The 20784-nt window shown below is 46.6% G+C and overlaps 33 non-coding genes and 1 pseudogene across 33 annotated transcripts; all 34 read right to left on the reverse strand.

Moving 5' to 3' along the window:
* Positions 1-3581: 3581 nt before the first annotated feature.
* LOC139688781 (5S ribosomal RNA) lies at positions 3582-3700 on the reverse strand. The gene has a single exon (XR_011700854.1). It is a non-coding gene; the product is annotated as a 5S ribosomal RNA (ribosomal RNA).
* Positions 3701-4089: 389 nt separating this feature from the next.
* Positions 4090-4208, reverse strand: LOC139688782 (5S ribosomal RNA). The gene has a single exon (XR_011700855.1). It is a non-coding gene; the product is annotated as a 5S ribosomal RNA (ribosomal RNA).
* A 389-nt stretch (positions 4209-4597) lies between these two features.
* Positions 4598-4716, reverse strand: LOC139688783 (5S ribosomal RNA). Its single transcript, XR_011700856.1, has one exon. It is a non-coding gene; the product is annotated as a 5S ribosomal RNA (ribosomal RNA).
* A 389-nt stretch (positions 4717-5105) lies between these two features.
* Positions 5106-5224, reverse strand: LOC139688784 (5S ribosomal RNA). Its single transcript, XR_011700857.1, has one exon. It is a non-coding gene; the product is annotated as a 5S ribosomal RNA (ribosomal RNA).
* A 389-nt stretch (positions 5225-5613) lies between these two features.
* On the reverse strand, positions 5614-5732 carry LOC139688785 (5S ribosomal RNA). The gene has a single exon (XR_011700858.1). It is a non-coding gene; the product is annotated as a 5S ribosomal RNA (ribosomal RNA).
* A 389-nt stretch (positions 5733-6121) lies between these two features.
* On the reverse strand, positions 6122-6240 carry LOC139688786 (5S ribosomal RNA). Its single transcript, XR_011700859.1, has one exon. It is a non-coding gene; the product is annotated as a 5S ribosomal RNA (ribosomal RNA).
* Positions 6241-6629: 389 nt separating this feature from the next.
* Positions 6630-6748, reverse strand: LOC139688787 (5S ribosomal RNA). Its single transcript, XR_011700860.1, has one exon. It is a non-coding gene; the product is annotated as a 5S ribosomal RNA (ribosomal RNA).
* Positions 6749-7137: 389 nt separating this feature from the next.
* On the reverse strand, positions 7138-7256 carry LOC139688788 (5S ribosomal RNA). The gene has a single exon (XR_011700861.1). It is a non-coding gene; the product is annotated as a 5S ribosomal RNA (ribosomal RNA).
* A 389-nt stretch (positions 7257-7645) lies between these two features.
* Positions 7646-7764, reverse strand: LOC139688789 (5S ribosomal RNA). Its single transcript, XR_011700862.1, has one exon. It is a non-coding gene; the product is annotated as a 5S ribosomal RNA (ribosomal RNA).
* A 389-nt stretch (positions 7765-8153) lies between these two features.
* Positions 8154-8272, reverse strand: LOC139688791 (5S ribosomal RNA). Its single transcript, XR_011700864.1, has one exon. It is a non-coding gene; the product is annotated as a 5S ribosomal RNA (ribosomal RNA).
* A 399-nt stretch (positions 8273-8671) lies between these two features.
* On the reverse strand, positions 8672-8770 carry LOC139688721 (5S ribosomal RNA; annotated as a pseudogene).
* Positions 8771-9255: 485 nt separating this feature from the next.
* On the reverse strand, positions 9256-9374 carry LOC139688792 (5S ribosomal RNA). The gene has a single exon (XR_011700865.1). It is a non-coding gene; the product is annotated as a 5S ribosomal RNA (ribosomal RNA).
* A 389-nt stretch (positions 9375-9763) lies between these two features.
* Positions 9764-9882, reverse strand: LOC139688793 (5S ribosomal RNA). Its single transcript, XR_011700866.1, has one exon. It is a non-coding gene; the product is annotated as a 5S ribosomal RNA (ribosomal RNA).
* Positions 9883-10271: 389 nt separating this feature from the next.
* LOC139688794 (5S ribosomal RNA) lies at positions 10272-10390 on the reverse strand. Its single transcript, XR_011700867.1, has one exon. It is a non-coding gene; the product is annotated as a 5S ribosomal RNA (ribosomal RNA).
* A 389-nt stretch (positions 10391-10779) lies between these two features.
* LOC139688795 (5S ribosomal RNA) lies at positions 10780-10898 on the reverse strand. Its single transcript, XR_011700868.1, has one exon. It is a non-coding gene; the product is annotated as a 5S ribosomal RNA (ribosomal RNA).
* A 389-nt stretch (positions 10899-11287) lies between these two features.
* Positions 11288-11406, reverse strand: LOC139688796 (5S ribosomal RNA). Its single transcript, XR_011700869.1, has one exon. It is a non-coding gene; the product is annotated as a 5S ribosomal RNA (ribosomal RNA).
* Positions 11407-11795: 389 nt separating this feature from the next.
* On the reverse strand, positions 11796-11914 carry LOC139688797 (5S ribosomal RNA). The gene has a single exon (XR_011700870.1). It is a non-coding gene; the product is annotated as a 5S ribosomal RNA (ribosomal RNA).
* Positions 11915-12303: 389 nt separating this feature from the next.
* LOC139688798 (5S ribosomal RNA) lies at positions 12304-12422 on the reverse strand. Its single transcript, XR_011700871.1, has one exon. It is a non-coding gene; the product is annotated as a 5S ribosomal RNA (ribosomal RNA).
* A 389-nt stretch (positions 12423-12811) lies between these two features.
* LOC139688799 (5S ribosomal RNA) lies at positions 12812-12930 on the reverse strand. The gene has a single exon (XR_011700872.1). It is a non-coding gene; the product is annotated as a 5S ribosomal RNA (ribosomal RNA).
* Positions 12931-13416: 486 nt separating this feature from the next.
* Positions 13417-13535, reverse strand: LOC139689257 (5S ribosomal RNA). Its single transcript, XR_011701310.1, has one exon. It is a non-coding gene; the product is annotated as a 5S ribosomal RNA (ribosomal RNA).
* Positions 13536-13924: 389 nt separating this feature from the next.
* Positions 13925-14043, reverse strand: LOC139688800 (5S ribosomal RNA). The gene has a single exon (XR_011700873.1). It is a non-coding gene; the product is annotated as a 5S ribosomal RNA (ribosomal RNA).
* A 389-nt stretch (positions 14044-14432) lies between these two features.
* LOC139689194 (5S ribosomal RNA) lies at positions 14433-14551 on the reverse strand. Its single transcript, XR_011701250.1, has one exon. It is a non-coding gene; the product is annotated as a 5S ribosomal RNA (ribosomal RNA).
* A 389-nt stretch (positions 14552-14940) lies between these two features.
* On the reverse strand, positions 14941-15059 carry LOC139688802 (5S ribosomal RNA). The gene has a single exon (XR_011700875.1). It is a non-coding gene; the product is annotated as a 5S ribosomal RNA (ribosomal RNA).
* Positions 15060-15448: 389 nt separating this feature from the next.
* LOC139688803 (5S ribosomal RNA) lies at positions 15449-15567 on the reverse strand. Its single transcript, XR_011700876.1, has one exon. It is a non-coding gene; the product is annotated as a 5S ribosomal RNA (ribosomal RNA).
* A 388-nt stretch (positions 15568-15955) lies between these two features.
* On the reverse strand, positions 15956-16074 carry LOC139688804 (5S ribosomal RNA). Its single transcript, XR_011700877.1, has one exon. It is a non-coding gene; the product is annotated as a 5S ribosomal RNA (ribosomal RNA).
* Positions 16075-16463: 389 nt separating this feature from the next.
* Positions 16464-16582, reverse strand: LOC139688805 (5S ribosomal RNA). The gene has a single exon (XR_011700878.1). It is a non-coding gene; the product is annotated as a 5S ribosomal RNA (ribosomal RNA).
* Positions 16583-16971: 389 nt separating this feature from the next.
* On the reverse strand, positions 16972-17090 carry LOC139688806 (5S ribosomal RNA). The gene has a single exon (XR_011700879.1). It is a non-coding gene; the product is annotated as a 5S ribosomal RNA (ribosomal RNA).
* A 389-nt stretch (positions 17091-17479) lies between these two features.
* LOC139688807 (5S ribosomal RNA) lies at positions 17480-17598 on the reverse strand. The gene has a single exon (XR_011700880.1). It is a non-coding gene; the product is annotated as a 5S ribosomal RNA (ribosomal RNA).
* A 389-nt stretch (positions 17599-17987) lies between these two features.
* Positions 17988-18106, reverse strand: LOC139688808 (5S ribosomal RNA). The gene has a single exon (XR_011700881.1). It is a non-coding gene; the product is annotated as a 5S ribosomal RNA (ribosomal RNA).
* A 389-nt stretch (positions 18107-18495) lies between these two features.
* LOC139688809 (5S ribosomal RNA) lies at positions 18496-18614 on the reverse strand. The gene has a single exon (XR_011700882.1). It is a non-coding gene; the product is annotated as a 5S ribosomal RNA (ribosomal RNA).
* A 389-nt stretch (positions 18615-19003) lies between these two features.
* Positions 19004-19122, reverse strand: LOC139688810 (5S ribosomal RNA). The gene has a single exon (XR_011700883.1). It is a non-coding gene; the product is annotated as a 5S ribosomal RNA (ribosomal RNA).
* A 389-nt stretch (positions 19123-19511) lies between these two features.
* LOC139688812 (5S ribosomal RNA) lies at positions 19512-19630 on the reverse strand. Its single transcript, XR_011700884.1, has one exon. It is a non-coding gene; the product is annotated as a 5S ribosomal RNA (ribosomal RNA).
* Positions 19631-20116: 486 nt separating this feature from the next.
* On the reverse strand, positions 20117-20235 carry LOC139689258 (5S ribosomal RNA). Its single transcript, XR_011701311.1, has one exon. It is a non-coding gene; the product is annotated as a 5S ribosomal RNA (ribosomal RNA).
* Positions 20236-20624: 389 nt separating this feature from the next.
* LOC139688814 (5S ribosomal RNA) lies at positions 20625-20743 on the reverse strand. The gene has a single exon (XR_011700886.1). It is a non-coding gene; the product is annotated as a 5S ribosomal RNA (ribosomal RNA).
* Between the last annotated feature and the right edge of the window lie 41 nt (positions 20744-20784).

The following is a 20784-nucleotide window of genomic DNA, read 5'->3' on the forward strand; positions in this document are numbered from 1 at the left end:
TTTCCACTGGGAGTGTCGGGAGTGGCGTGGAGTCTGGTGACTTACCCTTTCGTGTGGTGTTATTTCCTGACAGGAGAGCCACAAAGTGGTTGTATACATGGTCTATCATTTCACTTTCCTCCTCTATTCTACTTCCGTTTTCATTAAATATTCCGTTGTTTAATATATTATTTCTGCACTCCTTTAATCTTCTCCCCAGGTAATAAACAGAGGCCTCTTCCTCTGGCAGGGATAGTTTGCTTTTTTGCCAAGATTGTATTTTTGCCCTTTGCTGTTCAATACTAAAAATTTTCCTCTTCAGTTCTTTAGTTTCTTCCCAGTTGCTCCTTCCCTTATTCCTAGATTTTAAACTTTCTTGGAGCGCTTCCCTATAAAAGAGCATGGTTTCTCTTGTTTCTTCCGCTCTTATTCTTTGCAAATGTGCAAAGAGCCTTCTAATATGGACTTTCGTCATCTCCCATCTTTTAATTGGGTCCATTCCACTCCACTTTTTTACCCACAGTTGGATGTTCTCCCTCAGTATTTCTTTGGTGTCTTGTTCGTGAAACAGCTCAGTATTCAACCTCCATTCCTTTGCCCTTGCCTTTGGCCCCGTTCTGTTCGGGGATCCTTTGACGGAGATCAGGACCGCGCAGTGATCGGAGCATGTTACTGGAAGCACCGAATAGGACGATATACGGGTCTTCATGTCGAGGGATGCATAGAAACGGTCCTGCCGGGTTGCCCAGTTTTCCCTGTAAATGGTGTACGGGAGGATGTCATTGCCGTTGGATAGTTTTACTACGTCAACTGCCCTGAGGTTATTTATAATTGCTTTAAGGGGGCCGCATATTGGGTATTTCCCTGATCCTTCTCGGTTATTTTGGCTGTCTTTTTCGTCTATTATTGCATTAAAATCCCCGCCTAGGAGTGCCATTCCTTGAAACCCGTTCAAAAGGGGGAGGAGGTCCCTCGTGTAGAATTCCCTCCTTTCCTGTAATTTCCTAGTGCCGGCCGGGCCGTACACATTGATTATCTTTATTCCGAGTACGTACATGGCCATCGCCCTCCCAGATGGTAACATTGTAATCTTTTGTGGGATAATGCTTTTTTTTAACAATATGGCGGTGCCTCTTTCCTGTTCTATAGTATTCATATATATCTGCGCAGGCCCTGAGTCCCAATATGCGCTTCCCGTGACCTCTTGCAACAAAAGGATGTCCAGACCTTCTTTTTGAAAAAGGTCAAAAACTCTTTCTATCCTTTCCTTGCTTCTGATCCCACACACATTTAGCGTGCCTATTTTTAGTTTTGTGTCCATTTCGGTGTTCAAAGGATATTCGGTAGGGAGGTATTCCAATCTATATATTTGCTTTAGGTGAAAGCGGCTTTTCCGTTTCCAAATTATTCGATTCCCTATTCGTGATTTTAAATTTACCTTCTTTAACATACGCAAACTTTTCGGCCCAGTCCTCCAATGCCGGACGTGGTCCAGCACTGCCGCAGTCGCCGCTAGGCCATTTTGTCCGCTTTTGCTCCGCCGCCACCTTTTTGCACCCCCTCCAGAATCGGCTGGTGCTCTCCTCAAGGTCGTCCGCAACACTGCTCTCACTGGCGCTGCCCCGAGCCTCTTCTCCATGCTCACCCGCAGTGACGCTGCCGCGCAACACCTCTTTCTTCTTTCCGATTTCCTTTACCCTCCTGGCCCGCCGGTCGACCACTGTGAAGTCACCGCTCGCTTCAGCCTCCGCCCCCTGCAGACCGTGGTCCACTGCCATTTCACCTTCTTTCTGCCTGGTCCCGCCCGCCAAAACCGCCACCACCCCCCCATTCGACGCCACCGCGCCAATCAGCCCCGGGGCCACTTCCCCTCCCGGGGCGTCAACGGAGGCCCGGCTGCCCCCACTCTCTCTCCCCCGACACGGCTCCGATTCACTATGCCCCACCAACCATTCCATTTTTTTATTGCTCAGCTTGTCTGCCAGCATTTCCACACTTCCTTCTCGCCCCTCCTCCTGAATGTCCATCTCCTTAGTCCCGGCCTCGCTGTTCCCCCTCTCCCCTCGTTCCCCGTTGCAAGCTTCCCCTTCCGCGCCGGTGGCCTCCATTAAATTGCTAAGGGTAACGGAAGTCGAAATCCTTTTACCCCGCCCCCTGTTCCTTGACCCCTTCCTCCGCTTACGCCCGATTCCGTTGGCCTCTGCCGGTCCGTCACTGCCCGAGTCATCATCTTCGCTGGTCGGGGGGGCTCGCGTAGTTCCTCGCCGCTTTTCACCTTCTAAAGAATCCTCTGCCCCTGTATTCTCCCCGATTGCATCAGTACCATTATCTTCCTCCGGAATTGGCACCAGCGGAATTTCCTCCTCCGTGTTTGACTTCTTTCCCCGCAATGCATCCGCATAAGCCGTACTCGTCTTCATCATTGTGCATTTGACTCTAAGGTGCTCCTCACTCCCACACCTGGAACAGGTTTGCTTTTGCCCGTCGTAGTGTATTACAGCTCTAAACCCGGCGATAGGGATATATGATGGTATGGGGCTCTTAATGTACATCTTGACTGTTCGGGTACCTGTACTGATTTTGTACAGACCCTGCCCAATCCACTGGTTGTCCGTGTGGGAGACCACCTTGCCGTATTTTCCGAGGGCCATTTCCACCTCAAATCTGGGGACTTCAGGCGGGAGTGAGACCACCTTAACAAAGGTTGCCCTGCTAGAGGCCGACTCCAAGGTCGCCGTTCCCCGCTTATCGGCTTCTGAAGGAAAGTCGATGGGCCCCCCTTTCGACCGCAAAATTTTTTCCACTAATTCTTCATTTATCACCTTAACATAAACTGTTTTCCTAGTAATTCCAAACTGAATAGCCACCAAATCTTCCAATTTTAGCCCGAGCTCGACACCGATGAATCGATGGACCTCTAGGGCCGTAGCGCTTTCTTTTAAGTCATTGAGACTTATAATTAGCGTGGCCTTCCTATCGTAAGGCATTCTAATTTACTACCTTAACAAGGAAAGAAAAGAACCAATCACGCACCTCAAGCCCTAAACAGGCCTGATAAAGAAAAAAGGGGAAAACTCCACCACAAAAAAAACTTCTCCGCCACAAGCACTAGGGGAGGCAGCGAGTTTCACCCCTCCCGGCGATCGAAGCCTCGAACGCCGGGGAAACGCACACACAGAACCGGAACACAGACACGTCCTCACGGCCGTTGGCAATTTCCACCACTCTCGAGTCAACTATTTTAGCAATATCAAGCCCGCAAACACTTGCAACGACGCGACACGACGTCTATTTTCTTGCCCACGGCTTGCATACATCGGGCCGTCCACGACCATACTATATGATGGCGGGAGACGGAGGTAATTTGCCATCTCAAAACGAACTTTGGATAAATGTGGAAGAGATACGGGTTACTACAGCACCAATGCATTGCCCCAAGAGAGCTGGTCGCATCTAGATGAAATGGAATGGTGTCAAAAGGGAACATACCAATTCAAAATCACGCATGCAATGTCTGGCATTGCAAAATAAATTATTTGAAAAAAATTAAAAACATCAGAGAATGCCTCAAAATACGTTCGTTTCGGAAAAAAAATATTGAAAGCCAACGGCACCCGGTGTTCCCAGGCGGTCACCCATCCAAGTACTATCCGGGCCCGATGCTGCTTAACTTCGGTGATCGGACGAGAACCGGTGTATTCAGCGTGGTATGGCCGTTGGCAATTTCCACCACTCTCGAGTCAACTATTTTAGCAATATCAAGCCCGCAAACACTTGCAACGACGCGACACGACGTCTATTTTCTTGCCCACGGCTTGCATACATCGGGCCGTCCACGACCATACTATATGATGGCGGGAGACGGAGGTAATTTGCCATCTCAAAACGAACTTTGGATAAATGTGGAAGAGATACGGGTTACTACAGCACCAATGCATTGCCCCAAGAGAGCTGGTCGCATCTAGATGAAATGGAATGGTGTCAAAAGGGAACATACCAATTCAAAATCACGCATGCAATGTCGGGCATTGCAAAATAAATTATTTGAAAAAAATTAAAAACATCAGAGAATGCCTCAAAATACGTTCGTTTCGGAAAAAAAATATTGAAAGCCAACGGCACCCGGTGTTCCCAGGCGGTCACCCATCCAAGTACTATCCGGGCCCGATGCTGCTTAACTTCGGTGATCGGACGAGAACCGGTGTATTCAGCGTGGTATGGCCGTTGGCAATTTCCACCACTCTCGAGTCAACTATTTTAGCAATATCAAGCCCGCAAACACTTGCAACGACGCGACACGACGTCTATTTTCTTGCCCACGGCTTGCATACATCGGGCCGTCCACGACCATACTATATGATGGCGGGAGACGGAGGTAATTTGCCATCTCAAAACGAACTTTGGATAAATGTGGAAGAGATACGGGTTACTACAGCACCAATGCATTGCCCCAAGAGAGCTGGTCGCATCTAGATGAAATGGAATGGTGTCAAAAGGGAACATACCAATTCAAAATCACGCATGCAATGTCTGGCATTGCAAAATAAATTATTTGAAAAAAATTAAAAACATCAGAGAATGCCTCAAAATACGTTCGTTTCGGAAAAAAAATATTGAAAGCCAACGGCACCCGGTGTTCCCAGGCGGTCACCCATCCAAGTACTATCCGGGCCCGATGCTGCTTAACTTCGGTGATCGGACGAGAACCGGTGTATTCAGCGTGGTATGGCCGTTGGCAATTTCCACCACTCTCGAGTCAACTATTTTAGCAATATCAAGCCCGCAAACACTTGCAACGACGCGACACGACGTCTATTTTCTTGCCCACGGCTTGCATACATCGGGCCGTCCACGACCATACTATATGATGGCGGGAGACGGAGGTAATTTGCCATCTCAAAACGAACTTTGGATAAATGTGGAAGAGATACGGGTTACTACAGCACCAATGCATTGCCCCAAGAGAGCTGGTCGCATCTAGATGAAATGGAATGGTGTCAAAAGGGAACATACCAATTCAAAATCACGCATGCAATGTCTGGCATTGCAAAATAAATTATTTGAAAAAAATTAAAAACATCAGAGAATGCCTCAAAATACGTTCGTTTCGGAAAAAAAATATTGAAAGCCAACGGCACCCGGTGTTCCCAGGCGGTCACCCATCCAAGTACTATCCGGGCCCGATGCTGCTTAACTTCGGTGATCGGACGAGAACCGGTGTATTCAGCGTGGTATGGCCGTTGGCAATTTCCACCACTCTCGAGTCAACTATTTTAGCAATATCAAGCCCGCAAACACTTGCAACGACGCGACACGACGTCTATTTTCTTGCCCACGGCTTGCATACATCGGGCCGTCCACGACCATACTATATGATGGCGGGAGACGGAGGTAATTTGCCATCTCAAAACGAACTTTGGATAAATGTGGAAGAGATACGGGTTACTACAGCACCAATGCATTGCCCCAAGAGAGCTGGTCGCATCTAGATGAAATGGAATGGTGTCAAAAGGGAACATACCAATTCAAAATCACGCATGCAATGTCTGGCATTGCAAAATAAATTATTTGAAAAAAATTTAAAACATCAGAGAATGCCTCAAAATACGTTCGTTTCGGAAAAAAAATATTGAAAGCCAACGGCACCCGGTGTTCCCAGGCGGTCACCCATCCAAGTACTATCCGGGCCCGATGCTGCTTAACTTCGGTGATCGGACGAGAACCGGTGTATTCAGCGTGGTATGGCCGTTGGCAATTTCCACCACTCTCGAGTCAACTATTTTAGCAATATCAAGCCCGCAAACACTTGCAACGACGCGACACGACGTCTATTTTCTTGCCCACGGCTTGCATACATCGGGCCGTCCACGACCATACTATATGATGGCGGGAGACGGAGGTAATTTGCCATCTCAAAACGAACTTTGGATAAATGTGGAAGAGATACGGGTTACTACAGCACCAATGCATTGCCCCAAGAGAGCTGGTCGCATCTAGATGAAATGGAATGGTGTCAAAAGGGAACATACCAATTCAAAATCACGCATGCAATGTCTGGCATTGCAAAATAAATTATTTGAAAAAAATTAAAAACATCAGAGAATGCCTCAAAATACGTTCGTTTCGGAAAAAAAATATTGAAAGCCAACGGCACCCGGTGTTCCCAGGCGGTCACCCATCCAAGTACTATCCGGGCCCGATGCTGCTTAACTTCGGTGATCGGACGAGAACCGGTGTATTCAGCGTGGTATGGCCGTTGGCAATTTCCACCACTCTCGAGTCAACTATTTTAGCAATATCAAGCCCGCAAACACTTGCAACGACGCGACACGACGTCTATTTTCTTGCCCACGGCTTGCATACATCGGGCCGTCCACGACCATACTATATGATGGCGGGAGACGGAGGTAATTTGCCATCTCAAAACGAACTTTGGATAAATGTGGAAGAGATACGGGTTACTACAGCACCAATGCATTGCCCCAAGAGAGCTGGTCGCATCTAGATGAAATGGAATGGTGTCAAAAGGGAACATACCAATTCAAAATCACGCATGCAATGTCTGGCATTGCAAAATAAATTATTTGAAAAAAATTAAAAACATCAGAGAATGCCTCAAAATACGTTCGTTTCGGAAAAAAAATATTGAAAGCCAACGGCACCCGGTGTTCCCAGGCGGTCACCCATCCAAGTACTATCCGGGCCCGATGCTGCTTAACTTCGGTGATCGGACGAGAACCGGTGTATTCAGCGTGGTATGGCCGTTGGCAATTTCCACCACTCTCGAGTCAACTATTTTAGCAATATCAAGCCCGCAAACACTTGCAACGACGCGACACGACGTCTATTTTCTTGCCCACGGCTTGCATACATCGGGCCGTCCACGACCATACTATATGATGGCGGGAGACGGAGGTAATTTGCCATCTCAAAACGAACTTTGGATAAATGTGGAAGAGATACGGGTTACTACAGCACCAATGCATTGCCCCAAGAGAGCTGGTCGCATCTAGATGAAATGGAATGGTGTCAAAAGGGAACATACCAATTCAAAATCACGCATGCAATGTCTGGCATTGCAAAATAAATTATTTGAAAAAAATTAAAAACATCAGAGAATGCCTCAAAATACGTTCGTTTCGGAAAAAAAATATTGAAAGCCAACGGCACCCGGTGTTCCCAGGCGGTCACCCATCCAAGTACTATCCGGGCCCGATGCTGCTTAACTTCGGTGATCGGACGAGAACCGGTGTATTCAGCGTGGTATGGCCGTTGGCAATTTCCACCACTCTCGAGTCAACTATTTTAGCAATATCAAGCCCGCAAACACTTGCAACGACGCGACACGACGTCTATTTTCTTGCCCACGGCTTGCATACATCGGGCCGTCCACGACCATACTATATGATGGCGGGAGACGGAGGTAATTTGCCATCTCAAAACGAACTTTGGATAAATGTGGAAGAGATACGGGTTACTACAGCACCAATGCATTGCCCCAAGAGAGCTGGTCGCATCTAGATGAAATGGAATGGTGTCAAAAGGGAACATACCAATTCAAAATCACGCATGCAATGTCTGGCATTGCAAAATAAATTATTTGAAAAAAATTAAAAACATCAGAGAATGCCTCAAAATACGTTCGTTTCGGAAAAAAAATATTGAAAGCCAACGGCACCCGGTGTTCCCAGGCGGTCACCCATCCAAGTACTATCCGGGCCCGATGCTGCTTAACTTCGGTGATCGGACGAGAACCGGTGTATTCAGCGTGGTATGGCCGTTGGCAATTTCCACCACTCTCGAGTCAACTATTTTAGCAATATCAAGCCCGCAAACACTTGCAACGACGCGACACGACGTCTATTTTCTTGCCCACGGCTTGCATACATCGGGCCGTCCACGACCATACTATATGATGGCGGGAGACGGAGGTAATTTGCCATCTCAAAACGAACTTTGGATAAATGTGGAAGAGATACGGGTTACTACAGCACCAATGCATTGCCCCAAGAGAGCTGGTCGCATCTAGATGAAATGGAATGGTGTCAAAAGGGAACATACCAATTCAAAATCACGCATGCAATGTCTGGCATTGCAAAATAAATTATTTGAAAAAAATTTAAAACATCAGAGAATGCCTCAAAATACGTTCGTTTCGGAAAAAAAATATTGAAAGCCAACGGCACCCGGTGTTCCCAGGCGGTCACCCATCCAAGTACTATCCGGGCCCGATGCTGCTTAACTTCGGTGATCGGACGAGAACCGGTGTATTCAGCGTGGTATGGCCGTTGGCATTTTCCACCACTCTCGAGTCAACTATTTTAGCAATATCAAGCCCGCAAACACTTGCAACGACGCGACACGACGTCTATTTTCTTGCCCACGGCTTGCATACATCGGGCCGTCCACGACCATACTATATGATGGCGGGAGACGGAGGTAATTTGCCATCTCAAAACGAACTTTGGATAAATGTGGAAGAGATACGGGTTACTACAGCACCAATGCATTGCCCCAAGAGAGCTGGTCGCATCTAGATGAAATGGAATGGTGTCAAAAGGGAACATACCAATTCAAAATCACGCATGCAATGTCTGGCATTGCAAAATAAATTATTTGAAAAAAATTAAAAACATCAGAGAATGCCTCAAAATACGTTCGTTTCGGAAAAAAAATATTGAAAGCCAACGGCACCCGGTGTTCCCAGGCGGTCACCCATCCAAGTACTATCCGGGCCCGATGCTGCTTAACTTCGGTGATCGGACGAGAACCGGTGTATTCAGCGTGGTATTTTTTTTTTTTTTTATTGCATGTATTTCCATTCACAGACATAGTTATTTAACACCATGTGCACCATCTTAAGCGTGCATATGGTATGGCCGTTGGCAATTTCCACCACTCTCGAGTCAACTATTTTAGCAATATCAAGCCCGCAAACACTTGCAACGACGCGACACGACGTCTATTTTCTTGCCCACGGCTTGCATACATCGGGCCGTCCACGACCATACTATATGATGGCGGGAGACGGAGGTAATTTGCCATCTCAAAACGAACTTTGGATAAATGTGGAAGAGATACGGGTTACTACAGCACCAATGCATTGCCCCAAGAGAGCTGGTCGCATCTAGATGAAATGGAATGGTGTCAAAAGGGAACATACCAATTCAAAATCACGCATGCAATGTCTGGCATTGCAAAATAAATTATTTGAAAAAAATTAAAAACATCAGAGAATGCCTCAAAATACGTTCGTTTCGGAAAAAAAATATTGAAAGCCAACGGCACCCGGTGTTCCCAGGCGGTCACCCATCCAAGTACTATCCGGGCCCGATGCTGCTTAACTTCGGTGATCGGACGAGAACCGGTGTATTCAGCGTGGTATGGCCGTTGGCAATTTCCACCACTCTCGAGTCAACTATTTTAGCAATATCAAGCCCGCAAACACTTGCAACGACGCGACACGACGTCTATTTTCTTGCCCACGGCTTGCATACATCGGGCCGTCCACGACCATACTATATGATGGCGGGAGACGGAGGTAATTTGCCATCTCAAAACGAACTTTGGATAAATGTGGAAGAGATACGGGTTACTACAGCACCAATGCATTGCCCCAAGAGAGCTGGTCGCATCTAGATGAAATGGAATGGTGTCAAAAGGGAACATACCAATTCAAAATCACGCATGCAATGTCTGGCATTGCAAAATAAATTATTTGAAAAAAATTAAAAACATCAGAGAATGCCTCAAAATACGTTCGTTTCGGAAAAAAAATATTGAAAGCCAACGGCACCCGGTGTTCCCAGGCGGTCACCCATCCAAGTACTATCCGGGCCCGATGCTGCTTAACTTCGGTGATCGGACGAGAACCGGTGTATTCAGCGTGGTATGGCCGTTGGCAATTTCCACCACTCTCGAGTCAACTATTTTAGCAATATCAAGCCCGCAAACACTTGCAACGACGCGACACGACGTCTATTTTCTTGCCCACGGCTTGCATACATCGGGCCGTCCACGACCATACTATATGATGGCGGGAGACGGAGGTAATTTGCCATCTCAAAACGAACTTTGGATAAATGTGGAAGAGATACGGGTTACTACAGCACCAATGCATTGCCCCAAGAGAGCTGGTCGCATCTAGATGAAATGGAATGGTGTCAAAAGGGAACATACCAATTCAAAATCACGCATGCAATGTCTGGCATTGCAAAATAAATTATTTGAAAAAAATTTAAAACATCAGAGAATGCCTCAAAATACGTTCGTTTCGGAAAAAAAATATTGAAAGCCAACGGCACCCGGTGTTCCCAGGCGGTCACCCATCCAAGTACTATCCGGGCCCGATGCTGCTTAACTTCGGTGATCGGACGAGAACCGGTGTATTCAGCGTGGTATGGCCGTTGGCATTTTCCACCACTCTCGAGTCAACTATTTTAGCAATATCAAGCCCGCAAACACTTGCAACGACGCGACACGACGTCTATTTTCTTGCCCACGGCTTGCATACATCGGGCCGTCCACGACCATACTATATGATGGCGGGAGACGGAGGTAATTTGCCATCTCAAAACGAACTTTGGATAAATGTGGAAGAGATACGGGTTACTACAGCACCAATGCATTGCCCCAAGAGAGCTGGTCGCATCTAGATGAAATGGAATGGTGTCAAAAGGGAACATACCAATTCAAAATCACGCATGCAATGTCTGGCATTGCAAAATAAATTATTTGAAAAAAATTAAAAACATCAGAGAATGCCTCAAAATACGTTCGTTTCGGAAAAAAAATATTGAAAGCCAACGGCACCCGGTGTTCCCAGGCGGTCACCCATCCAAGTACTATCCGGGCCCGATGCTGCTTAACTTCGGTGATCGGACGAGAACCGGTGTATTCAGCGTGGTATGGCCGTTGGCAATTTCCACCACTCTCGAGTCAACTATTTTAGCAATATCAAGCCCGCAAACACTTGCAACGACGCGACACGACGTCTATTTTCTTGCCCACGGCTTGCATACATCGGGCCGTCCACGACCATACTATATGATGGCGGGAGACGGAGGTAATTTGCCATCTCAAAACGAACTTTGGATAAATGTGGAAGAGATACGGGTTACTACAGCACCAATGCATTGCCCCAAGAGAGCTGGTCGCATCTAGATGAAATGGAATGGTGTCAAAAGGGAACATACCAATTCAAAATCACGCATGCAATGTCTGGCATTGCAAAATAAATTATTTGAAAAAAATTAAAAACATCAGAGAATGCCTCAAAATACGTTCGTTTCGGAAAAAAAATATTGAAAGCCAACGGCACCCGGTGTTCCCAGGCGGTCACCCATCCAAGTACTATCCGGGCCCGATGCTGCTTAACTTCGGTGATCGGACGAGAACCGGTGTATTCAGCGTGGTATGGCCGTTGGCAATTTCCACCACTCTCGAGTCAACTATTTTAGCAATATCAAGCCCGCAAACACTTGCAACGACGCGACACGACGTCTATTTTCTTGCCCACGGCTTGCATACATCGGGCCGTCCACGACCATACTATATGATGGCGGGAGACGGAGGTAATTTGCCATCTCAAAACGAACTTTGGATAAATGTGGAAGAGATACGGGTTACTACAGCACCAATGCATTGCCCCAAGAGAGCTGGTCGCATCTAGATGAAATGGAATGGTGTCAAAAGGGAACATACCAATTCAAAATCACGCATGCAATGTCTGGCATTGCAAAATAAATTATTTGAAAAAAATTAAAAACATCAGAGAATGCCTCAAAATACGTTCGTTTCGGAAAAAAAATATTGAAAGCCAACGGCACCCGGTGTTCCCAGGCGGTCACCCATCCAAGTACTATCCGGGCCCGATGCTGCTTAACTTCGGTGATCGGACGAGAACCGGTGTATTCAGCGTGGTATGGCCGTTGGCAATTTCCACCACTCTCGAGTCAACTATTTTAGCAATATCAAGCCCGCAAACATTTGCAACGACGCGACACGACGTCTATTTTCTTGCCCACGGCTTGCATACATCGGGCCGTCCACGACCATACTATATGATGGCGGGAGACGGAGGTAATTTGCCATCTCAAAACGAACTTTGGATAAATGTGGAAGAGATACGGGTTACTACAGCACCAATGCATTGCCCCAAGAGAGCTGGTCGCATCTAGATGAAATGGAATGGTGTCAAAAGGGAACATACCAATTCAAAATCACGCATGCAATGTCTGGCATTGCAAAATAAATTATTTGAAAAAAATTAAAAACATCAGAGAATGCCTCAAAATACGTTCGTTTCGGAAAAAAAATATTGAAAGCCAACGGCACCCGGTGTTCCCAGGCGGTCACCCATCCAAGTACTATCCGGGCCCGATGCTGCTTAACTTCGGTGATCGGACGAGAACCGGTGTATTCAGCGTGGTATGGCCGTTGGCATTTTCCACCACTCTCGAGTCAACTATTTTAGCAATATCAAGCCCGCAAACACTTGCAACGACGCGACACGACGTCTATTTTCTTGCCCACGGCTTGCATACATCGGGCCGTCCACGACCATACTATATGATGGCGGGAGACGGAGGTAATTTGCCATCTCAAAACGAACTTTGGATAAATGTGGAAGAGATACGGGTTACTACAGCACCAATGCATTGCCCCAAGAGAGCTGGTCGCATCTAGATGAAATGGAATGGTGTCAAAAGGGAACATACCAATTCAAAATCACGCATGCAATGTCTGGCATTGCAAAATAAATTATTTGAAAAAAATTTAAAACATCAGAGAATGCCTCAAAATACGTTCGTTTCGGAAAAAAAATATTGAAAGCCAACGGCACCCGGTGTTCCCAGGCGGTCACCCATCCAAGTACTATCCGGGCCCGATGCTGCTTAACTTCGGTGATCGGACGAGAACCGGTGTATTCAGCGTGGTATGGCCGTTGGCATTTTCCACCACTCTCGAGTCAACTATTTTAGCAATATCAAGCCCGCAAACACTTGCAACGACGCGACACGACGTCTATTTTCTTGCGGCCGTTGGCAATTTCCACCACTCTCGAGTCAACTATTTTAGCAATATCAAGCCCGCAAACACTTGCAACGACGCGACAAGACGTCTATTTTCTTGCCCACGGCTTGCATACATCGGGCCGTCCACGACCATACTATATGATGGCGGGAGACGGAGGTAATTTGCCATCTCAAAACGAACTTTGGATAAATGTGGAAGAGATACGGGTTACTACAGCACCAATGCATTGCCCCAAGAGAGCTGGTCGCATCTAGATGAAATGGAATGGTGTCAAAAGGGAACATACCAATTCAAAATCACGCATGCAATGTCTGGCATTGCAAAATAAATTATTTGAAAAAAATTTAAAACATCAGAGAATGCCTCAAAATACGTTCGTTTCGGAAAAAAAATATTGAAAGCCAACGGCACCCGGTGTTCCCAGGCGGTCACCCATCCAAGTACTATCCGGTCCCGATGCTGCTTAACTTCGGTGATCGGACGAGAACCGGTGTATTCAGCGTGGTATGGCCGTTGGCATTTTCCACCACTCTCGAGTCAACTATTTTAGCAATATCAAGCCCGCAAACACTTGCAACGACGCGACACGACGTCTATTTTCTTGCCCACGGCTTGCATACATCGGGCCGTCCACGACCATACTATATGATGGCGGGAGACGGAGGTAATTTGCCATCTCAAAACGAACTTTGGATAAATGTGGAAGAGATACGGGTTACTACAGCACCAATGCATTGCCCCAAGAGAGCTGGTCGCATCTAGATGAAATGGAATGGTGTCAAAAGGGAACATACCAATTCAAAATCACGCATGCAATGTCTGGCATTGCAAAATAAATTATTTGAAAAAAATTAAAAACATCAGAGAATGCCTCAAAATACGTTCGTTTCGGAAAAAAAATATTGAAAGCCAACGGCACCCGGTGTTCCCAGGCGGTCACCCATCCAAGTACTATCCGGGCCCGATGCTGCTTAACTTCGGTGATCGGACGAGAACCGGTGTATTCAGCGTGGTATGGCCGTTGGCAATTTCCACCACTCTCGAGTCAACTATTTTAGCAATATCAAGCCCGCAAACACTTGCAACGACGCGACAAGACGTCTATTTTCTTGCCCACGGCTTGCATACATCGGGCCGTCCACGACCATACTATATGATGGCGGGAGACGGAGGTAATTTGCCATCTCAAAACGAACTTTGGATAAATGTGGAAGAGATACGGGTTACTACAGCACCAATGCATTGCCCCAAGAGAGCTGGTCGCATCTAGATGAAATGGAATGGTGTCAAAAGGGAACATACCAATTCAAAATCACGCATGCAATGTCTGGCATTGCAAAATAAATTATTTGAAAAAAATTTAAAACATCAGAGAATGCCTCAAAATACGTTCGTTTCGGAAAAAAAATATTGAAAGCCAACGGCACCCGGTGTTCCCAGGCGGTCACCCATGCAAGTACTATCCGGGCCCGATGCTGCTTAACTTCGGTGATCGGACGAGAACCGGTGTATTCAGCGTGGTATGGCCGTTGGCAATTTCCACCACTCTCGAGTCAACTATTTTAGCAATATCAAGCCCGCAAACACTTGCAACGACGCGACACGACGTCTATTTTCTTGCCCACGGCTTGCATACATCGGGCCGTCCACGACCATACTATATGATGGCGGGAGACGGAGGTAATTTGCCATCTCAAAACGAACTTTGGATAAATGTGGAAGAGATACGGGTTACTACAGCACCAATGCATTGCCCCAAGAGAGCTGGTCGCATCTAGATGAAATGGAATGGTGTCAAAAGGGAACATACCAATTCAAAATCACGCATGCAATGTCTGGCATTGCAAAATAAATTATTTGAAAAAAATTAAAAACATCAGAGAATGCCTCAAAATACGTTCGTTTCGGAAAAAAAATATTGAAAGCCAACGGCACCCGGTGTTCCCAGGCGGTCACCCATCCAAGTACTATCCGGGCCCGATGCTGCTTAACTTCGGTGATCGGACGAGAACCGGTGTATTCAGCGTGGTATGGCCGTTGGCAATTTCCACCACTCTCGAGTCAACTATTTTAGCAATATCAAGCCCGCAAACACTTGCAACGACGCGACACGACGTCTATTTTCTTGCCCACGGCTTGCATACATCGGGCCGTCCACGACCATACTATATGATGGCGGGAGACGGAGGTAATTTGCCATCTCAAAACGAACTTTGGATAAATGTGGAAGAGATACGGGTTACTACAGCACCAATGCATTGCCCCAAGAGAGCTGGTCGCATCTAGATGAAATGGAATGGTGTCAAAAGGGAACATACCAATTCAAAATCACGCATGCAATGTCTGGCATTGCAAAATAAATTATTTGAAAAAAATTAAAAACATCAGAGAATGCCTCAAAATACGTTCGTTTCGGAAAAAAAATATTGAAAGCCAACGGCACCCGGTGTTCCCAGGCGGTCACCCATCCAAGTACTATCCGGGCCCGATGCTGCTTAACTTCGGTGATCGGACGAGAACCGGTGTATTCAGCGTGGTATGGCCGTTGGCAATTTCCACCACTCTCGAGTCAACTATTTTAGCAATATCAAGCCCGCAAACACTTGCAACGACGCGACACGACGTCTATTTTCTTGCCCACGGCTTGCATACATCGGGCCGTCCACGACCATACTATATGATGGCGGGAGACGGAGGTAATTTGCCATCTCAAAACGAACTTTGGATAAATGTGGAAGAGATACGGGTTACTACAGCACCAATGCATTGCCCCAAGAGAGCTGGTCGCATCTAGATGAAATGGAATGGTGTCAAAAGGGAACATACCAATTCAAAATCACGCATGCAATGTCGGGCATTGCAAAATAAATTATTTGAAAAAAATTAAAAACATCAGAGAATGCCTCAAAATACGTTCGTTTCGGAAAAAAATATTGAAAGCCAACGGCACCCGGTGTTCCCAGGCGGTCACCCATCCAAGTACTATCCGGGCCCGATGCTGCTTAACTTCGGTGATCGGACGAGAACCGGTGTATTCAGCGTGGTATGGCCGTTGGCAATTTCCACCACTCTCGAGTCAACTATTTTAGCAATATCAAGCCCGCAAACACTTGCAACGACGCGACACGACGTCTATTTTCTTGCCCACGGCTTGCATACATCGGGCCGTCCACGACCATACTATATGATGGCGGGAGACGGAGGTAATTTGCCATCTCAAAACGAACTTTGGATAAATGTGGAAGAGATACGGGTTACTACAGCACCAATGCATTGCCCCAAGAGAGCTGGTCGCATCTAGATGAAATGGAATGGTGTCAAAAGGGAACATACCAATTCAAAATCACGCATGCAATGTCTGGCATTGCAAAATAAATTATTTGAAAAAAATTAAAAACATCAGAGAATGCCTCAAAATACGTTCGTTTCGGAAAAAAAATATTGAAAGCCAACGGCACCCGGTGTTCCCAGGCGGTCACCCATCCAAGTACTATCCGGGCCCGATGCTGCTTAACTTCGGTGATCGGACGAGAACCGGTGTATTCAGCGTGGTATGGCCGTTGGCAATTTCCACCACTCTCGAGTCAACTATTTTAGCAATATCAAGCCCGCAAACACTTGCAACGACGCGACACGACGTCTATTTTCTTGCCCACGGCTTGCATACATCGGGCCGTCCACGACCATACTATATGATGGCGGGAGACGGAGGTAATTTGCCATCTCAAAACGAACTTTGGATAAATGTGGAAGAGATACGGGTTACTACAGCACCAATGCATTGCCCCAAGAGAGCTGGTCGCATCTAGATGAAATGGAATGGTGTCAAAAGGGAACATACCAATTCAAAATCACGCATGCAATGTCTGGCATTGCAAAATAAATTATTTGAAAAAAATTTAAAACATCAGAGAATGCCTCAAAATACGTTCGTTTCGGAAAAAAAATATTGAAAGCCAACGGCACCCGGTGTTCCCAGGCGGTCACCCATCCAAGTACTATCCGGGCCCGATGCTGCTTAACTTCGGTGATCGGACGAGAACCGGTGTATTCAGCGTGGTATGGCCGTTGGCATTTTCCACCACTCTCGAGTCAACTATTTTAGCAATATCAAGCCCGCAAACACTTGCAACGACGCGACACGACGTCTATTTTCTTGCCCACGGCTTGCATACATCGGGCCGTCCACGACCATACTATATGATGGCGGGAGACGGAGGTAATTTGCCATCTCAAAACGAACTTTGGATAAATGTGGAAGAGATACGGGTTACTACAGCACCAATGCATTGCCCCAAGAGAGCTGGTCGCATCTAGATGAAATGGAATGGTGTCAAAAGGGAACATACCAATTCAAAATCACGCATGCAATGTCTGGCATTGCAAAATAAATTATTTGAAAAAAATTTAAAACATCAGAGAATGCCTCAAAATACGTTCGTTTCGGAAAAAAAATATTGAAAGCCAACGGCACCCGGTGTTCCCAGGCGGTCACCCATCCAAGTACTATCCGGGCCCGATGCTGCTTAACTTCGGTGATCGGACGAGAACCGGTGTATTCAGCGTGGTATGGCCGTTGGCAATTTCCACCACTCTCGAGTCAACTATTTTAGCAATATCAAGCCCGCAAACACTTGCAACGACGCGACACGACGTCTATTTTCTTGCCCACGGCTTGCATACATCGGGCCGTCCACGACCATACTATATGATGGCGGGAGACGGAGGTAATTTGCCATCTCAAAACGAACTTTGGATAAATGTGGAAGAGATACGGGTTACTACAGCACCAATGCATTGCCCCAAGAGAGCTGGTCGCATCTAGATGAAATGGAATGGTGTCAAAAGGGAACATACCAATTCAAAATCACGCATGCAATGTCTGGCATTGCAAAATAAATTATTTGAAAAAAATTAAAAACATCAGAGAATGCCTCAAAATACGTTCGTTTCGGAAAAAAAATATTGAAAGCCAACGGCACCCGGTGTTCCCAGGCGGTCACCCATCCAAGTACTATCCGGGCCCGATGCTGCTTAACTTCGGTGATCGGACGAGAACCGGTGTATTCAGCGTGGTATGGCCGTTGGCAATTTCCACCACTCTCGAGTCAACTATTTTAGCAATATCAAGCCCGCAAACACTTGCAACGACGCGACACGACGTCTATTTTCTTGCCCACGGCTTGCATACATCGGGCCGTCCACGACCATACTATATGATGGCGGGAGACGGAGGTAATTTGCCATCTCAAAACGAACTTTGGATAAATGTGGAAGAGATACGGGTTACTACAGCACCAATGCATTGCCCCAAGAGAGCTGGTCGCATCTAGATGAAATGGAATGGTGTCAAAAGGGAACATACCAATTCAAAATCACGCATGCAATGTCTGGCATTGCAAAATAAATTATTTGAAAAAAATTAAAAACATCAGAGAATGCCTCAAAATACGTTCGTTTCGGAAAAAAAATATTGAAAGCCAACGGCACCCGGTGTTCCCAGGCGGTCACCCATCCAAGTACTATCCGGGCCCGATGCTGCTTAACTTCGGTGATCGGACGAGAACCGGTGTATTCAGCGTGGTATGGCCGTTGGCAATTTCCACCACTCTCGAGTCAACTATTTTAGCAATATCAAGCCCGCAAACACTTGCAACGACGCGACACGACGTCTATTTTCTTGCCCACGGCTTGCATACATCGGGCCGTCCACGACCATACTATATGATGGCGGGAGACGGAGGTAATTTGCCATCTCAAAACGAACTTTGGATAAATGTGGAAGAGATACGGGTTACTACAGCACCAATGCATTGCCCCAAGAGAGCTGGTCGCATCTAGATGAAATGGAATGGTGTCAAAAGGGAACATACCAATTCAAAATCACGCATGCAATGTCTGGCATTGCAAAATAAATTATTTGAAAAAAATTAAAAACATCAGAGAATGCCTCAAAATACGTTCGTTTCGGAAAAAAAATATTGAAAGCCAACGGCACCCGGTGTTCCCAGGCGGTCACCCATCCAAGTACTATCCGGGCCCGATGCTGCTTAACTTCGGTGATCGGACGAGAACCGGTGTATTCAGCGTGGTATGGCCGTTGGCATTTTCCACCACTCTCGAGTCAACTATTTTAGCAATATCAAGCCCGCAAACACTTGCAACGACGCGACACGACGTCTATTTTCTTGCCCACGGCTTGCATACATCGGGCCGTCCACGACCATACTATATGATGGCGGGAGACGGAGGTAATTTGCCATCTCAAAACGAACTTTGGATAAATGTGGAAGAGATACGGGTTACTACAGCACCAATGCATTGCCCCAAGAGAGCTGGTCGCATCTAGATGAAATGGAATGGTGTCAAAAGGGAACATACCAATTCAAAATCACGCATGCAATGTCTGGCATTGCAAAATAAATTATTTGAAAAAAATTTAAAACATCAGAGAATGCCTCAAAATACGTTCGTTTCGGAAAAAAAATATTGAAAGCCAACGGCACCCGGTGTTCCCAGGCGGTCACCCATCCAAGTACTATCCGGGCCCGATGCTGCTTAACTTCGGTGATCGGACGAGAACCGGTGTATTCAGCGTGGTATGGCCGTTGGCATTTTCCACCACTCTCGAGTCAACTATTTTAGCAATATCAAGCCCGCAAACACTTGCAACGACGCGACACGACGTCTATTTTCTTGCGGCCGTTGGCAATTTCCACCACTCTCGAGTCAACTATTTTAGCAATATCAAGCCCGCAAACACTTGCAACGACGCGACAAGACGTCTATTTTCTTGCCCACGGCTTGCATACATCGGGCCGTCCACGACCATACTATATGATGGCGGGAGACGGAGGTAATTTGCCATCTCAAAACGAACTTTGGATAAATGTGGAAGAGATACGGGTTACTACAGCACCAATGCATTGCCCCAAGAGAGCTGGTCGCATCTAGATGAAATGGAATGGTGTCAAAAGGGAACATACCAATTCAAAATCACGCATGCAATGTCTGGCATTGCAAAATAAATTATTTGAAAAAAATTTAAAACATCAGAGAATGCCTCAAAATACGTTCGTTTCGGAAAAAAAATATTGAAAGCCAACGGCACCCGGTGTTCCCAGGCGGTCACCCATCCAAGTACTATCCGGTCCCGATGCTGCTTAACTTCGGTGATCGGACGAGAACCGGTGTATTCAGCGTGGTATGGCCGTTGGCATTTTCCACCACTCTCGAGTCAACTATTTTAGCAATATCAAGCCCGCAAACACTTGCAACGACGCGACACGACGTCTATTTTCTTGCCCACGGCTTGCATACATCGGGCCGTCCACGACCATACTATATGATGGCGGGAGACGGAGGTAATTTGCCATCTCAAAACGAACTTTGGATAAATGTGGAAGAGATACGGGTTACTACAGCACCAATGCATTGCCCCAAGAGAGCTGGTCGCATCTAGATGAAATGGAATGGTGTCAAAAGGGAACATACCAATTCAAAATCACGCATGCAATGTCTGGCATTGCAAAATAAATTATTTGAAAAAAATTAAAAACATCAGAGAATGCCTCAAAATACGTTCGTTTCGGAAAAAAAATATTGAAAGCCAACGGCACCCGGTGTTCCCAGGCGGTCACCCATCCAAGTACTATCCGGGCCCGATGCTGCTTAACTTCGGTGATCGGACGAGAACCGGTGTATTCAGCGTGGTATGGCCGTTGGCAATTTCCACCACTCTCGAGTCAACTATTTTAGCAATATCAA

Source organism: Hetaerina americana, unplaced genomic scaffold, assembly GCF_022747635.1.
Source record: "Hetaerina americana unplaced genomic scaffold, ioHetAmer1.1.p SCAF_216, whole genome shotgun sequence".
In the NCBI taxonomy this organism is placed as follows: domain Eukaryota; kingdom Metazoa; phylum Arthropoda; class Insecta; order Odonata; family Calopterygidae; genus Hetaerina; species Hetaerina americana.